The sequence below is a fragment of the Antechinus flavipes genome, chromosome 5 (genome assembly GCF_016432865.1).
Source record: "Antechinus flavipes isolate AdamAnt ecotype Samford, QLD, Australia chromosome 5, AdamAnt_v2, whole genome shotgun sequence".
Taxonomy (NCBI): Eukaryota; Metazoa; Chordata; class Mammalia; order Dasyuromorphia; family Dasyuridae; genus Antechinus; species Antechinus flavipes.
In genome coordinates, this window is record NC_067402.1 from 300,296,917 (window position 1) to 300,315,339 (window position 18,423).

Sequence of the window (18,423 nt, forward strand, 5' to 3'; positions counted from 1 at the left end):
ATATTAAAATTTAAAAAAAAAAAAAAAAGAAAGTGATCCTCAGGGAAATTACATTGTGTTTACAGGTATTAAAGATCTTGAACCAATATGAAAATTTACTCCCCAAATGGTACAAGATGGGAAAAAAAATTTGAATGTGCAGTCAAGGAAAGTGATAAAGAAGGAAAGATTGAAAGTGAAGATAATTTGCATAGTACTATGGACAGAACACTCCCAGTCACTTGGAAATTGTGTTAAGTCACTGTGAACCCTTCTGAGTTCACAGTCTGCCCAAGTTGTGAATGTAATGAGAATACTGGCCTTCCATGTGTCACAGGTTCAATGTGAGGCTTCAGTGTGATTTTGTCTGAAATTGGCATGTGAGCTAATTTTGAAATAATTGATTTTGTATCCATTTCAGTTTGAGGACTTTTTTCTTTATACAGGGAAATAGGCTATAAATCAATTTATATTCTGCCCATGAAAGGAAAGGGAAGGAGGAGAGAACAGTATGTATTATGTACATATGTATGTGTGTATGTTTTGTCTATCTCTTTCAGAAAAAGAGATCAGGCTTAAAATGAAAGATTCCTCCAAAGCTAAGATTTGCTGTTTTAGAAACTCACAAGCAAAGATTCATGAGTGATGGTCCTTGTAATTTCACTTGGATAGAAATCTGTGTTGCTTATCACAATAGACATTGAGGAGAAGCCTTAGGAACATAATAAATTAAAAAAACAAACAAAAAAACTTTCTCACAGAGCTCCTATCTTGCTTTACATGAGCAAATCTCCGATGGACAAAAACTTCCTAAATGTAACCAATGTGGAAAAGCTTTCAGGTGCCGCCAATGTTACTATACAGCAGAGAATCCACATTGCCAAGAAACCTTATGAACGTAATCAATGCAGGAAGACATTCACACAGAGCTCCGATCTTGCTTGCCATCAAAGAATCCATACTGGAGTGAAACTTTATGAATGTGACCAGTGTGATAAAGCTTCAAGTGAATGTCAGTTTTAAATTCCCATCAGAGAATTCATAGTAGATAGAAATGTTACAACTGTCATGAATGAGGAAAGGCATTCAAATGGAGTCCAGGATTTTTTAGCATAAAATTTACTTGGCATATAAGATGTATGTAGAAATAACATGGGAAGGGCTTCAGCAAGAGAGCATCTCTTCATATCAGAGGATTTGCACTGAAAAGAAGCCTTATGTTCATTGGGTTCATTTCTTTCTCTGAAAGATTGAGTTCATTAGTGAAGAATTAATTTTTTTTTTCTGTTTGTAACAGAATGGTGACATAAGGGAAAATAATTCATGCTAATCCATCAGGATGCAAAATAATAAAAGGAAACAATAAAGTTGCTGAGAAATTTCAGCCTTCCTTCAAAGGAGACATCTGGATGTTCTTGAAAATGGGATGTCTTCAGAATAAGGAAAAAGACTTATGTCAACAGTTTGTCAACTGGGGGACTATTTGTTAAAGGGAAAACATCAACATTGTCTTCAAAGGTCTAAAAATTGAATACATTTAGGGGAAATTACAGGCTATCTATATGCATTCAGTCTATATGCAGGCTGTTGGATGTGACAGTCAAGAAACTTCTTGACTATATGCTAATGTCATAAATGAATATTGATATAAAAATCCTAAATAAAATACTATCTAGGAAATTACAGCAATATAGCACAAAGAATTTTAAATTGTGACCAAATTGTCCTATGGATGCAAGTAAAAATGGCAGTGAGAAAAGGAAAAAAGGAAAAACAGTTATTAAACATGCACAAAGAAGGTTCATTTTGGAAGTGACGTAAGTTTGAGAGATAATATATCTCTGGACAGTCCGTATCTGTGATAATGAATGGGAGGAAAATATAGTCATTCCTGATCCCACTGATATTATAAAGAAAATCATCTTTAAGTAAACAACTTGTATATGTTTTGAGGAATTCCTCAAAACCCTTGAGAATTTTGGGGACCCTGCTTAAAAGCCTGGTTGAAAATAATAGAGCTCAAATTCATTTGGCAGTACTTTTGAGAACTAGAATTTACCTGTATGACAAGAAGCAGTATAAGATTGTTTAGATGTAGATATCATTTCACAATAGAAACCTCTTTAAAAATCGTCATTACTTTGTCTATGCTTTCTGCAAGTTCTTGCATATTCTTTTGATACAATTATACCTCTATTTGTAATGAAAGATTACCCTCAATCTTGTTAGTCTTCATATTTCTCAGTCACTTCAAGCTAAAAAGAGAAACTACTTGATAGAAACCAGTTGAATAATCTTCTTTATGTAAACTGCAGTAATGTCCATTGGTTTTCTCTTAAGTGATCTGTGTACTTGATAGAGAATGCTAAATCTTATATGAAAGAATTTATTTTCTCAGTGAGAGAGTCCTAGCACTCTCATAAGCTTAAATGCACAGTTATCATTCTTAATTGCCAAAATATCTTATAAAACAATGGGGGAAAATGACCTGACTGAGTTGATGGATGATTTTCTACCTTGTTTTTGGCAAAAGATTTAAATTCCATGCCTATATAATTTAACCAGAGATAAGAAAATACAGAATAATTGACTGACTTTTTCTGTTTCTTCCAATGATAGAGTAAAGAGAAGCAGAGAAATGATTGCATGATGATCCTATAGTTTCTGTGAATTGAAAATCTTCTGTGTGAGTCAGGGTGTTGGGTTAGATGGTTTCTCTGATTTTTTATATGGCTAAATTAATGATGTAGTGAAAGATGACCATAAAAAACTTCTGAGACCGACATCGGGGGGAAATATATATAGGGTATTGATTCTTTTTTATTTTCACATATTGCTTAAAAGGGAAACTGTATTAAGCCTCTTTTTTTATCTCGGGCATTTTAAAAAGTACTACTTTTTTTTAATGCAATCATACCTAATGTTCTTTTCCTCTCTTTTCTCTTTGTAAATTTATTTATTTTTAATACACTTTGCTCTGAATCATGTTGTGACAGAAAGTGACAGACAGTGAAAGGGAAAAGCATGGGAAAGAGGAAAAAAAAAAACAGGAAAAATAAGTGAACATAGGATGTGTTGATTTGCATTGTCTCCTTAATTCTTTTTTATGAATGCAGATGGTATTTTCGGTCACAAATCTATTGGAATTGGTTTACATCACCGCACTACTGAGAAGAACCAAGCCTTTCATAGTTGATCATCACACATTTTTGTTATTGTGTACAATGTATTTCTGGGTCTGCTTGTTTCACTCAACATTGATTAATGAAATCTTTCCAGGCCTTTCTAAAATCAGCTCACTCATCTTTTGTTATAGAGCGATAATATGCCATGATCCTCACATCAATTCAACTTCTTCAGCCATTCCCTAAGTGATGGGCATCCATTCATTTTCTAATTCTTGGCTACCATAGAAAGAGCTGCTATAAATATTTTGGAACATGAGGGTCCTTTTCTCTCCTTTATCCTTGGGATACAGACCCAATAATATCATTGCTGGATCAAAGGGTATGCAGTTTTGTAACCCTTGGAGCATAGTTCCTCATTGCTTACCAGAATGGTTGAATCATTTCACTACTTCAACAATGCATTTCTGTCCCAATTTTCCCACATCTCCCCAACATTTATCATTATTCTTTCCTGTCATCTTAGACAATTTGAGAGGTATGAGGTCATATCTTGTTTTAATTTTCATATCTCTAAATAATAGTGATTTGGAGCATTTTTTCAAAGAACTATAAATGACTTAAATTTCCATCATCTGAAAATTCAAACTATTGTTGATTGAGGCATGGCCTCCTCCATGTTAGAAGGTCATAAATCAAAGATTGCTCCCAGAGACATTACTTGAATGATTAAAACTCATGAAAGCTACCTTTTTAAGTATGAGAAAGATTGCCTTTTTATTTGGTGGTGGTCAAAGATACTCAAAATATTGATAGTATTTTAATTGAATTATATTTATTGAGTTTGGACGCATTTTTAAGACATTTGAGTCTAATTTATCCTGTAGTATAGGAAAATAATCTACACTACTTTGAGAGTTTTCTTAGATGTGTCTAATGAGATTGTGATAACCATGAGGAAAAAGTAAATGATAATTTAAAAAACATTTTTAATTGAAGCTTTTTATTTTCCAAATATATATGTATAATTTTCTACATTCACCCTTGTAAAACCTTGCCTTCCAAATTCACCCTTCTCTCCTTGATACTAATATGTTAAACATCTGATTCTTCTATACATATTTCCACAAACATTATGCAGCATAAGAAAAACAGATCAAAAAGGGGAAAAAAGTTTTGATTTCTAAAACTAATATTATTAATAGGAATATAATATAATAGTGGTGATAAGACATCCTTTTTTCATCCTGCTGGCATCACTTGATAGGAAAATAGATCAGTATATAACAGTGTCTAAAGGTTACACACATACACAAGGGCGAGTGATCATCTCCATATGCTTCTGATTTATCCCCTCTCCTATCTCTACCTGCTGTCTAGTGATCCCTAAATGAAAGTTGAATAAAATTTTCAGTCTTTTAGTTTTTGTATTCTGCTCTTCCATGAGCATATTATGGAACAGGGTTCTAAAAGAAGAGCAGAGAGTGCTGACAGCAAATGGTTCCTCCAGGAACGGGAAAAAAATTAACTATTAGTAGGAAGAAAGAGACAGGAATGAAAGACTTGCTTGAAACGTACTTCCCTGCTTTTCCAAACTGTCCAAGACATTCTGAAAAAATTAGAAAATCTAGAAGAAAGCTTTCTAGGTTTGTATAGTGACGAGAAGGTATTTTTGCTGTTCCTGCTCCTGCTAGAAAGAGAGGTCCACGCCTTTACCAATGAATGCTTCCTGACACTATTTATGGTTTTCTGCTCGAAGTAATGTAGAGGGATGCCGTGTGTTGCTCCAATTCATGTTGTCGACAAGGGAACAGAAGGAAATATGTTTAAATAAGTCCCCATACCTCACAGAGCTAGTTAGAGTCTAAGGCTACAACTCTGGATAATTGGTCTTGGCTGAATACCTTTATTCTCTATACAATGCTGCCACCGAGCGTTGAAGACAACACCTTACATCGGAGGAAACTTCTGAAGATGCACACTCAAACACTGAGCTGCAAGCCCACACGTGTATATATAGACACGGGCAAACGGAGGTAAATGCATACCCATGCAATGCCAAATGAACGTAGATACACTGTGGGTGGGAGAATTTTGAAACAGGTCCGGAAAATGAATGAGGAAAGCTCTTTAAATGTAATGGGGAAGATGAAATCTATTTACCAAAAATTTAAAAATGGGTGGGAGATAAATTTTTCAGGTTCTTTCCTGAAAACAGGGTGGATAATTTTTTTTCCCGTTTGCTTTCAATTTATTTTTAAAACTTTTTTTTTTAATTTTCAAAACATGCATACATAATTTGAAACATTGTATAGCATTTTGTTTTAGGTTTCACCTTGGTGGGATGAGGGGTGGGGTGAGTTCAGTAAACTTACAATTTTTCCCCCCCAGGGCGGATGCGTGCGTGCGTGGGTGTGGGTGTGGGTGTGGGTGTGTTGTGTGTGTGTGCGTGTGTGTGTGCGTGTGTGTGTATGTGTGTGTGTGTGTGTGTTAGAGAGTTATTTCTGCGCCTGACTGCAGGGGATTAAAAAAAAATAATAAAAGAAGAAAAAGAAAAAGGATTGGGGGGGCGGTGAGGGAAGAAAGTAAACTTACAAGGTATTTTTTTTTTTTTTGGTGTGTGTGTGTGTGTGTGTGTGTGTGTGTGTTTTCTCCCTCCTGGCCGAGGGTAGAAAATTATTTGTGTGCCTGACTGCACGGTTAAAACCAAAACAAAAAAGGATGCGGGGGGGGGGGGGGGGGGGGGGGGGGGAGGGGGGGGGAATCAGTAAACTTACAATTTTTTTTCCCCCCTGGGCGGATGTGTGTGTGTGTTAGTTAGAGAGTTATTTCTACGCCTGACTGCAGGGGATTAAAAAAAAAAAAAAAGGACTGGGGGGGGGGGGGGGGCCGTAAACTTACAATTTTTCCCCCCCAGGGCGGATGTGTGTGTGTGTGTGTGTGTGTGTGTGTGTGTGTGTGTGTGTGTGTGTGTGTTAGTTAGAGAGTTATTTCTGCGCCTGACTGCAGGGGATTAAAAAAAAAAAAAGGATTGGGGGGGGGGCAGTAAACTCTCTGGGACCTGGAGCCGGTTCAAAACTCCCTTTAATCCGCTCCCCCCAAATACACTCCCCCTTTCTCTCTGTCTCTTTCTCTGTGTCTCTCTCTCCCCCGGGCCCTTGTTACCCTTAAAAAAAAAAAAAAAAAAATCAATCCGTCAATAAATCAGTAAAATTTTAAAAAACTACACAGGCAAGGGTCTGGCTCTATGTGGCGGTCATCAGTTTGTGGCCCTGAGGAGAACTTTGGAAAAGCTCTAGTGGGGTCCCCTGTCTTTCTCAACACCCCTAGAAAGCACCAGGCCTCTTCCTGAGCTTCCAGGGACCCGGATGGAAAGAAAGCCAGGTGTGTCTGGGTGGGCCAAGCTGGGTCCTTTTCAGCGGGGCTTTTGCAAAACTCTCTGGGACCTGGAGCCGGGTTCAAAACTCCCTTTAATCCGCTCCCCTCAAACACACTCCCCCTTTCTCTCTGTCTCTTTCTCTGTGTCTCTCTCTCCCCCGGGCCCTTGTTACCCTTAAAAAAAAAAAAAAAAAATCAATCCGTCAATAAATCAGTAAAATTTAAAAAAATTACGCAGGCCAAGGGTCTGGCTCTATGTGGCGGTCATCAGGTTTGTGGCCCTGAGGAGAACTTTGGAAAAGCTCTAGTGGGGTCCCCTGTCTTTCTCAACACCCCTAGAAAGCACCAGGCCTCTTCCTGAGCTTCCAGGGACCCGGATGGAAAGAAAGCCAGGTGTGTCTGGGTGGGCCAAACTGGGTCCTTTTCAGCGGGGCTTTTGCAAAACTCTCTGGGACCTGGAGCCGGGTTCAAAACTCCCTTTAATCCGCTCCCCCCAAACACACTCCCCCTTTCTCTCTGTCTCTTTCTCTGTGTCTCTCTCTCCCCCGGGCCCTTGTTACCCTTAAAAAAAAAAAAAAAAAAAATCAATCCGTCAATAAATCAGTAAAATTTTAAAAAACTACACAGGCCAAGGGTCTGGCTCTATGTGGCGGTCATCAGGTTTGTGGCCCTGAGGAGAACTTTGGAAAAGCTCTAGTGGGGTCCCCTGTCTTTCTCAACACCCCTAGAAAGCACCAGGCCTCTTCCTGAGCTTCCAGGGACCCGGATGGAAAGAAAGCCAGGTGTGTCTGGGTGGGCCAAGCTGGGTCCTTTTCAGCGGGGCTTTTGCAAAACTCTCTGGGACCTGGAGCCGGGTTCGAAACTCCCTTTAATCCGCTCCCCCCAAACACAATCCCCCTTTCTCTCTCTCTCTTTCTCTGTGTCTCTCTCTCCCCTGGGCCCTTGTTACCCTTAAAAAAAAAAAAAAAAATCAATCCGTCAATAAATCAGTAAAATTTTAAAAAACTACACAGGCCAAGGGTCTGGCTCTATGTGGCGGTCATCAGGTTTGTGGCCCTGAGGAGAACTTTGGAAAAGCTCTAGTGGGGTCCCCTGTCTTTCTCAACACCCCTAGAAAGCACCAGGCCTCTTCCTGAGCTTCCAGGGACCCGGATGGAAAGAAAGCCAGGTGTGTCTGGGTGGGCCAAGCTGGGTCCTTTTCAGCGGGGCTTTTGCAAAACTCTCTGGGACCTGGAGCCGGGTTCAAAACTCCCTTTAATCCGCTCCCCCCAAACACAATCCCCCTTTCTCTCTCTCTCTTTCTCTGTGTCTCTCTCTCCCCCGGGCCCTTGTTACCCTTAAAAAAAAAAAAAAAAATCAATCCGTCAATAAATCAGTAAAATTTTAAAAAACTACACAGGCCAAGGGTCTGGCTCTATGTGGCGGTCATCAGGTTTGTGGCCCTGAGGAGAACTTTGGAAAAAGCTCTAGTGGGGTCCCCTGTCTTTCTCAACACCCCTAGAAAGCACCAGGCCTCTTCCTGAGCTTCCAGGGACCCGGATGGAAAGAAAGCCAGGTGTGTCTGGGTGGGCCAAGCTGGGTCCTTTTCAGCGGGGCTTTTGCAAAACTCTCTGGGACCTGGAGCCGGGTTCGAAACTCCCTTTAATCCGCTCCCCCCAAACACACTCCCCCTTTCTCTCTGTCTCTTTCTCTGTGTCTCTCTCTCCCCCGGGCCCTTGTTACCCTTAAAAAAAAAAAAAAAAAAAAATCAATCCGTCAATAAATCAGTAAAATTTTAAAAAACTACGCAGGCCAAGGGTCTGGCTCTATGTGGCGGTCATCAGGTTTGTGGCCCTGAGGAGAACTTTGGAAAAGCTCTAGTGGGGTCCCCTGTCTTTCTCAACACCCCTAGAAAGCACCAGGCCTCTTCCTGAGCTTCCAGGGACCCGGATGGAAAGAAAGCCAGGTGTGTCTGGGTGGGCCAAACTGGGTCCTTTTCAGCGGGGCTTTTGCAAAACTCTCTGGGACCTGGAGCCGGGTTCAAAACTCCCTTTAATCCGCTCCCCCCAAACACACTCCCCCTTTCTCTCTCTCTCTCTCTCTTTCTCTCTGTCCCCTGCCCGCCCTTGTTACCCTTAAAAAACAAAAACAAACAAACAAACAAAAACAAACAAACAAACAAAGAAACAAAAAAAACTTAAAGAACAAACAAACCCCCAATAAATAAATAAAATGTTAAAAAATTGAATGGGCCAAGGGTGTGGCTCTATGTGGCTGTCATCAGATTTGTGCCCTGAGGAGAGCTTTGGGAAAAAGGTGGACACCTCCCTTTCCCCTTCTGAAAGGAAGTGCTCCTGTCTCTCTCTCCCATTTGGTCCTGGGACTTGCAACAGAAAAACTTTGAGCAATAGGCCTATCTGTCTGTGCGGCATGTTTTTGGCTTATGAAAGGGGCAGTCTGGGAAAATCTTTAGCCTTGGGGGCTAGGCTTGTGGGGTCTCCTGTCTTTCTCAACACCCCTAGAAACCACTAGGCCTCTTATTTAGATTCCTGGCACTCGAATGGAAAGAAAGCCAGGTTTGTCTGAGTGGGCCAAGCTGGGTCCTTTTCAGTGTGGCTTTTGCAAAACTCTCTGGGACCTGGAGCCGGGTTCAAAACTCCCTTTAATCTGCTCCCCCCAACCACAGTCCCCCTTTCTCTCTGCCTCTCCATGTCTGTCTCTCTGTCTCTCTCCCTCCTAGGGCCTTGTTACTCTAAAAAACAAACAAACAAACAAACAAAAACAAACAAACAAACAAACAAACAAAGAAACAAAAAAAACTTAAAGAACAAACAAACCCCCAATAAATAAAATAAAATGTTAAAAAATTGAATGGGCCAAGGGTGTGGCTCTATGTGGCTGTCATCAGATTTGTGCCCTGAGGAGAGCTTTGGGAAAAAGGTGGACACCTCCCTTTCCCCTTCTGAAAGGAAGTGCTCCTGTCTCTCTCTCCCATTTGGTCCTGGGACTTGCAACAGAAAAACTTTGAGCAATAGGCCTATCTGTCTGTGCGGCATGTTTTTGGCTTATGAAAGGGCAGTCTGGGAAAATCTTTAGCCTTGGGGGCTAGGCTTGTGGGGTCTCCTGTCTTTCTCAACACCCCTAGAAACCACTAGGCCTCTTATTTAGATTCCTGGCACTCGAATGGAAAGAAAGCCAGGTTTGTCTGAGTGGGCCAAGCTGGGTCCTTTTCAGTGTGGCTTTTGCAAAACTCTCTGGGACCTGGAGCCGGGTTCAAAACTCCCTTTAATCTGCTCCCCCCAACCACAGTCCCCCTTTCTCTCTGCCTCTCCATGTCTGTCTCTCTGTCTCTCTCCCTCCTAGGGCCTTGTTACTCTAAAAAACAAACAAACAAACAAACAAAAACAAACAAAAAATAAATAAGATTAAAAGAATTAAATGGGCCAAGGGTGTGGGTCTATGTGGCTGTAATCAGCTTTTTGCCCTGAAGAGAACTTTGGAAAAAGCTCTAGGACCTGGCTGAAAAAGGTGAACACCTCCCTTTGTCCTCCTGAAAGGAAGTGCTCCTGTCTCTCTCTCCCATTTGGTCCTGGGACTTGCAACAGAAAGACTTTGAGCAATAGGGATCTGTCTGCGTGGCTGCTTTTGGCCTGTGGAAAGGGCAGTCTGGGAAAATCTTTAGCCTTGGGGCCAAACTTGTGGGGTCCCCTGGCTTTTTCAACACCCCTAGAAACCACTAGGCCTCCTAGATAGCTTCCTGGGACCCAAATAGAAAGGAAACAGGTTTGTCTGAGTGGGCCAAGCTGGGTCCCTTTCAGCGTAGCTTTTGGAAAAATCTCTGGGACCTGGAACCGGGTTCAAAACTCCCTTTCTTCCACTCCCCCAAACACACTCCCTCTGTCTCTCTGTCTCTGTCTCCCTCCCTCCCTCCCTCCTGGAACCTTATTACGTTACTCTGTATTCATCCTTCTGGTCATTTCTTTCTTTCTTTTTCTTTTTCTTTTTCTTTTTTTTTCAATATATGTAACTTTTTATTGACAGAACATATGCCAGGGTAGTTTTTTACAACATTATCCCTTGCACTGGCTTCTATGAACATGCTTCTTCTTCTTCTTCTTCTTCTTCTTCTTCTTCTTCTTCTTCTTCTTCTTCTTCTTCTTCTTCTTCTTCTTCTTCTTCTTCTTCTTCTTTTTTTAAATAACTTTTTATTGATAGAACGCATGCCAGGGTAATTTTTTACAGCATTATCCCTTGCATTCACTTCTGTTCCGATTTTTCCCCTCCCTCCCTCCCTCCCTCCACCTCTTCCCCCAGATACAAGCAGTCCTTTACATGTTGAATGGGTTGCAGTATATCCTAGATACAACATATGTGTGCATTCTGCAAATATGTATTGTATCTAGGATATACTGCAACATGTTTAGCATATATAGGACTGCTTGCCATCCTGGGGGGGGGGGGAGGAGGGAGGGAGGGGGAAAAGACGAAACATAAGTGATTGCAAGGGATAATGTCGTGTAGAAATTATCCTGGCATGGATTCTGTCAATGCGAAGTTATTATTAAATAAAATAAAATTTATTTAAAAAAAAAAAAAAAAAACAAAAACATATGTGTGCAGAACCGAACGGTTTTCTTGTTGCACAGGGAGAATTGAATTCAGAAGGTATAAATAACCCGGGAAGAAAAACAAAAAATGCAAGCAGTTTATATTCATTTCCCAGTGTTATGAACATGCTTCTTAAGCAGTTATTCACAATGTGGGGGCTCTGAACTTTTGAAAATAAGGAACACAATGATACTATGTTACTAAAAGTTTTCTCTTGGTCTTTCGTGGGCATAGGGGAATTTTCCTCATTTTTAAAATTTTTTTCTTTTTCCCCAGCAGGACCTGGTGCCATGGATGCCCCAAGCCTACTTTGCTATAATAGTGTTTGCCTTTAAAGACAGTAACTGCTATGGGTTCGTTCATTCATGTGTGTATGCATGCATTTTTATATGTAAAGAAATATATTTCTTTAAAAATTTTCCTCAGTTACATTTAGAACAATGTGTTTACATTTGTTTCTTTAAAAAAAAAAAAAAGAAGAAGAAGAAGAAGAAGAAAGACAAGAGACCTTTTGAGTTTCATACTCTTTGCCTTATCCTCACCTTCAGCTGCCATTGAGAAGCCATATGATTAATTCATTTTTGCTGTTCCATTTTTCTTTCTTAAAAAACAAAACATAACAAAAACTTCACACAAGAGTTGGCTTAAAAGCTTATCTTTGTACCCACATTGATTTGGTGACAATGCCACCTTTGCAATCAGTGTCTACTTTCATATATTCCACCCCACCCCCCATTTTAAAATGTTTAAATAATAGCATTCTGAAATAAGTTCATAGGGACAGCAACTTCTTACCGAGGATAAAAGCGCCCCCCCATTCCCACCCCTTTCCCCCCAATTGTTCTTCTTTCTTCTCTCTACTACCTGGGCCTCCCATTTAATTCTGCAAAGCCTGAAGAGTTGTAACTTGTCTCCTCCTCTTGGCAAGAAGGAATCTTATTTTTCTTCCCCCCCCCCCCCCCCCCTCCCAGCTTGGGTATCCCTGAGTTTAAGGGCTCTGAGGAGGGGAAGTGGGGAGGAGTGGGAGGGGGATGTATTTTCCAGCAAGAGATTGTGGAGGGAGGGGTCCTAGTAGTGGTACTCAAAATGATAAATTGAAATAAAAAATTCATTTTTTCTTTTAGTTTGTGGATTCTGGTATTAGATAGATGAACTGGGGGGGGGCATACATTCAGTATAGTGTTATATTACTATGTCATAGTGTAGTATTATATGTCTAGTAGATATATTACATACTACTACCATGTTATATTAAGCACATAAGTATATATTCAATGTTTGCTACCTGCCGGTCAGGCTTTGTGCCAAAGGGCTAATTACCTCTGATTTAGAACTTTGCTATTAGGTATAGTTCAGGAACTAGAGATTAAGTTGGCTGCTTGCTCCAGGACTGGAAATCAATGAATTTCTTGGGGGGGGGGCAGGGAAGGGGTTGGCTTGTTTCCCTCCCTCCCTCCCTCCCTCCCTCCCTCCCCCCCCCCCCCAATCAGGCCAAGGTGTTCCCCCTAAAAAACCACAGGGATTCAGAAAGCAAGTCCCTCTGGTTGATCTGAGGGATGCAGGCAAAGCTTTGTTCTGATTGCTTCTATGGGTTTTCTTTACTGTAGTTGTGGTGCTTGATACAGTTGCTGCTGAGGAAGAGGGGGAGAGAGAAGAAAGTAACGAATTGCGTGAATAGTTTACTAAAAGCCACCTTGGAAAATGCTCAATGCTGAACTCAGAGAAAATAAGGATTAGGAGCTGGGGATTTGGCTATGGGGTCAGGGAGAGAAATTAAGAGATAAATAATTGGCTAATTGTCTTTTTTTTTTTTTTTTCCCCCCCAATTCAAACCAGCAAGATCCAAAATGAAAAAGATGAATGAACAATCCACAAAGATGAAAGCAAAGCCATTGCTGTGGGTTTGATTTGATATTGAAGAAGAAGGAAGATCTCCACAAAAAGAATGCATATTAACAAAAATATAAATTGCCCCACAAACACACACACACACACACACACACACACACACACACACACACACACACACACAAATGGAATACTTACAGAACCCCTATTTAGCCAAGAAAAATTGGAAGAAGACATTGATGAGTTTCCCCAGACAAAACTGAAACAAAATTCAAATATTCTAGGAAAGAAAACTATGGGAGGTATGAGCTGCTTTAAAACTAACAAAGAAATAAAAACTTTTGACTTCCAAGATTCTTTCCCTTATGGCCACTTCCAGTTCCAGTTAAGAAACCATATGATTCATTCATTTTTGGTGGAAGCATAATGAATTCAAACAGTATCCAAAAAAAAAAAAAAAAAAAAAAAAGAGCAGTTATGGAGAAGGGAGTAGTCTTAGCATTTACTAACTAGATTTCCAATGTATTTAAGAAATTGAAACCCCCAAAGTAGTGCTTGGTCTGTGGAACAGTTTAGGTAAGGAATATGAAGGAGAAAGTGTTTGATAAAGACTAAGCTCCAAGCTCCAATGCCAGGCAATCGGTATTGGACTAACCCCTCTCCTTCACCCCCCCCCCCCCCCCCCCAATAAACAACAACAAACAACAAACGACAACGACAACAACAACAACTTCCTGGAACACTGGAAAGCAGGGTGGCAGAAACTAGACCCAGACCACATTTCACTCTGTCTTTATACCGAGATCAGATCCAAAAAGGGTTACCTGAATTAGGGATTCAGGGTCATAGCCAAAGCCAAGGAAGGGGATTTTGAGAAAGGGACCTGTCGGAACCAAGAGACTAAGGGAAGACTGATCAAAGAAGAGAGGAATTTGGGAGGGGAAAATTGACCCAGAACAGATCATTTTGATTTCATGACAGCGAACGGTTTTTGCATGAGGCGCATGCAATGGAACCAACTCGAGAAGAAAAGGAAGAAACCTTGTATCTCTTGTACTTACTTAGCCCCCTCCCCCCTCTCTCCCAATAACGTGGGAAATGTTTTATTGGGATTTCTTATATATAATGAGTTTCTTAGGGCTTTCTTGCCATCTGAATGGTACGGAATGGGGTGGAGTGATAAGAAACAGGAGTCAGGGTGAGGATTTAGAATTAAAAATTAAAAAGAGAGGCAAACGACTCGTTCGCGGTGGTTGTTTTCTTTTTCTCCCCTGGAAGGGGGTGGGGTGGGGAGTCGATCAGCTGGCAAGAGAGATGGATTCCCGGGGCCGGGATGATGCTCAGATCAGAGGGAGAAAGGAAGAAAACATTGGAACTGATGAATGAATGAATGAATGAATGAATGAATGAATGAATGTTGGAGTCTAACTTTCTGGGTACTTAGAAAAATACAATACTTTAAAAAGAAATATAGGGGGAAAATATACTTTACACGGGGGTGGGGTGGGTGGGAATCTGGTCTCAAGAAAGGTTGCATCCTAGGGCAAGCATAAAAGGGAGGGAGGGAGAAAATTTCAGAGCACAGTTTTACAAAAATGAATGTGGAAAACTATGTTCCATTGGAAAAATGAAATCCGTTTGCCTGCCGCCCCGCACCCTCCCCCCCCCCTCCCCCCGGGAGCTGGGGTAGAGAATTATTTCTGTGTCTGACTGAACGGTTAAAACAAGCAAGCAAACAAAAAGGATGCGATGGGGGGAGGGGCGCGGGGGGGGGAAAAGTAAATTTACAATTTATTTCCCCCCTGGGCGGGGGTGTGTGTGTGTGTGTGTGTGTGTGTGTGTGTGTGTGTGTGTGTGTGTATGTATGTATGTATGTATATATATATATATATTATATATATATATATATATATATATATATATATATATATATATATATCTGTGTCTGTGTTAGAGAGTTATTTCTGCGCCTGACTGCGGGGGATAAAAAAAACAAAAAAGATTGTGGGGGGCGGTGAGGGAAGAAAGTAAATTTACAAGTTTTTTTTTTTTTTTTCCTCCTGGGCGAGCGGGGGTAATTTCTGCGCCCGACTGCACGGTTAAAACAAACAAACAAACAAACAAACAAACAAACAAAAAAGGATGCGGGGGTGAGGGCTGGGGTGAGGAGAGTAAACTTACAATTTTTCCCCCCCTGGGCGGGTGGGCGTGGGCGCGCGCGCGTGCGTGCGTGCGTGCGTGTGGGTGTGGGGTGTGTGTGTGTGTGTGTGTGTGTGTGTGTGTGTGTGTGTTTTCTCCCTCCTGGCCGAGGGTAGAAAATTATTTGTGTGCCTGACTGCACGGTTAAAACCAAAACAAAAAAGGATGCGGGGGGGGGGGGGGGGTGGGGGGGGGGAATCAGTAAACTTACAATTTTTTTTCCCCCCTGGGCGGATGTGTGTGTGTGTGTTAGTTAGAGAGTTATTTCTACGCCTGACTGCAGGGGATTAAAAAAAAAAAAAAAGGACTGGGGGGCGGGGGGGGCCGTAAACTTACAATTTTTCCCCCCCAGGGCGGATGTGTGTGTGTGTGTGTGTGTGTGTTAGTTAGAGAGTTATTTCTGCGCCTGACTGCAGGGGATTAAAAAAAAAAAAGGATTGGGGGGGGCAGTAAACTTACAATTCCCCCCCTCCCCCAGGGCGTGTGTGTGTGTGTGTGTGTGTGTGTGTGTGTGTGTGTGTGTTAAGACAGTTATTTCTGCGCCTGACTGCAGGAGATTAAAAAAAAAAAAAAAAGGATTGAGGCGGGGGTGGGGGGTGAGGGAGGGCGCTGGTGAGGGAAGAAAGTAAACTTACAAGGTTTTGGGTTTTTTTGTGTGTTTTTTTTTCTCCCTCCTGGCCGAGGTTAGAAAATTATTTGTGCGCCTGACTGCACGGTTAAAACCAAAACAAAAAAGGATGCCCGGGGGAGGGGGCGGGGGGGGGGGGGCAGTAAACTTACAATTTTTTTCCCCTTGGGCGGGGGAGGGAGGGGGTTAGAGAGTTATTTCTGCGCCTGACTGCAGGGGAAAAAAAAAAAAAAAAAGAATTGAGGGGGGGGGGGGCCGGGGGGGGGGCAGTAAACTTACAATTTTTTTCCCCCTGGGCGGGGGAAGGTGGGAGGTTAGAGAGTTAGTTCTTTCCCCCCCCCCCCCGCCCCCCCCCCCCTTTGTGAGTAGAGAATTATTTCTGCGTGTGACTGCGGGGGGGGGGGGATAAAAAAAGGGCGAAGGGGAAGAAAATGTTGTTAGGGTCCTGGCGTGGTCACGAGCTATTGCTGTGGCTCGGACGGGGGTGGGGGTGGGGGTGGGGGTGGGGGTGGGGGTGGAGAAGGAGCACTCTCGGACTTAGTCTCTGGCGGCGAAAATTCGGACTTAGTTTCTGGAGGAGAAAATTCGGACTTAGTCTCTGGAGGAGAAAATTCGGACTTAGTCTCTGGCGGCGAAAATTCGGACTTAGTCTCTGGCGGCGAAAATTCGGACTTAGTCTCTGGCGGAGCTGCGCATCGAGCGGGCCGTAGCGCCCCCTCGAGAGCTCCGCAGCGGGTCGTCCTCTCGGGTGGGGCTTGTCGGGGGAGATCCCCGGCGGACCCTGGTCGGTGGCCGCGGTGGGCCGGCGTTTTCCGGCGGATTTGTGGTTTTCCGGAAGTCCTAAGGGATCGTTTCTGTTGGGGTTGCCCGAGCTTGAGTTCCAGGAGGTCGGCGTGGATTTCAGGATGGTCCCGGTGAAGTGGTACGGATTTTTTCAGTGCTCCAAGGCGTGTTTGTGCCTGCAGAATAGTGAGGAAGCAGTGTTCTGGCCGTTGTTGGCAATGGGGAGACCAAGCCGGAGGATACCGCGGTGCTTTTTGTAGGCTGCCCGAGACCCCTGACGTCCTGGGCATGGTTGGGTATCTCTCCCGCTGCAGATCCCGGTCTCTGCCCGGCGCCTCGGCCTTTTTCACCGTCCTGCTTTTCTCGGCCGCGGTGTTGGCTTCTTCCCGGGGATTCGCCGCTGGCTTTCGGCGCCGTGCCGTTCTCTTCCTCCGCGGCGGGGGTGCGGCCGATCCCTTGCCCGAGTCGCGTCCGGCTCCGGGCCGTTACCCGCTCGCTCGAGCCGCGCGTGGTGCTGTGCGTTCGGGCGTCGGGCTGGCCTCCGCTTCGCTGGGAGTTCGTGCTTCGCTCGGATCGATGTGGTGACCCTGGTCCCGCGAGGGAGGGCCGTCGGGCAGACGATGGGACGGCCTCGGTTGTCTCGCTCGTGCCTGTTCCTGGCTCCCCTCCCGCCCCGCCTGGGGAAGGGGGGAGTGGCGGTTCCTGCCCCTATCCTGCGGACCGGGCCCTGCTCCTAGGGCCGATTCTGTTCGGTAGCGGCCCCGACGGGGTGACGAGCGCGGTGCTCTCGCCCCTTGCCGCCGCCTTCCCGCGATGCCTCCCCGTGGTCGGGCTTGCCCGGGGAAGACTCGAGATGCCCGTTGCCGGTGGGCGGTCGGTTTCTGGTTGCTCCCCGCTCCCCCTCGCTCTCTTCCGCTGGTTTTACGGGAGGCCGTCGCCGTCCGTGGTGCGGGGGAAAAGCCGAGAGATATCAGGGCAGCCTGTTGCCGCGTCTTGGGCTCGTGTTGGCGCGCGTGTGCCGTGTTCCGAGTTCTCGCCGGGCCGCTCCTCTGCCGCGTCCGTGCGGGTCGGGTCCGTGCCGAGTTCCCCGCTCCTCTTTCTCGGACCCCTCCGGTCCCGTGGTCTGAAAGGTGTCTCCGCCAGGCGTCGAGCGCGCGTTCCTCGGGTGACGGCGTTGGAGGTTCTATCCCTCTCCCCGCGCCCCGCGCCTCCGCCCTTTGTGTCGTGCGGCCGCCGTTCCACTGCCGGAGGGTGAATAGCGAGGGGAGGCGTCTCTTGGGCTCGGCCGGGTCCCCGGCTCCCACGCGGTAGGCCTCGTGGGCCCCGTGCGTTCCTCGGCGGTGCTGTGCCCCCGCCCCGCGGTTTGGGCTCGCCCGGCGCTCTCTGGTGTTCCTCCCCGCGGTGGGGACTGGATCTTTCCGTCGCTCCTTGGGCCCGGAGCTTTTCGGACGGGGGGTTGCTCGGTGCCGATCGTCCTCGGAGCTGCTTAGCTTCTCTAGCGGACCTGGTCCCCTCTTTTTCGTGGCGAGCGGGGAAAGTGCGTTGGTTGTGTGGGTGCTGCTCTCTCCGGGGTTTCCCTAGCCCCCGTCCCGACGGGCCTCCCCCCTCCTCGACCCTTTCTCGCGCTGTGTTCGTCCTCCGCGCCTGGGACGCCGGTTTCCCCCCCTACGTGGGGCCGTGCGCGTTGGCCGTCCGTCTCGGAGCCCCGGCCCGGGGGACCCTCTCGCCGCCGACGCCGGTGGTGAGGGGTGTTCCCCCGGCGAGGGGTGGGGAATCTTCGGGCCCCCCCTCTTTCTAGAGGAGGGGGGGTGAGTCGGCTCGGTTCGTCGCCTCTCTCCCGCCGGTAGGGTCGGGGGTCCCCCCGGAGTCGTCCTGGCTCTGGGGGCCCGCCGGTTT

At 44.8% G+C, this 18,423-nt stretch overlaps 1 long non-coding RNA gene across 1 annotated transcript; it reads right to left on the minus strand.

Annotated features, from left to right (window-relative positions):
* Positions 1 to 6,690: 6,690 nt before the first annotated feature.
* LOC127539104 (uncharacterized) lies at positions 6,691 to 8,604 on the minus strand. Its single transcript, XR_007947831.1, has 2 exons — positions 8,490 to 8,604; positions 6,691 to 7,326 (listed from the first exon to the last, which is right to left on the minus strand). It is a non-coding gene; the product is annotated as an uncharacterized LOC127539104 (long non-coding RNA).
* Between the last annotated feature and the right edge of the window lie 9,819 nt (positions 8,605 to 18,423).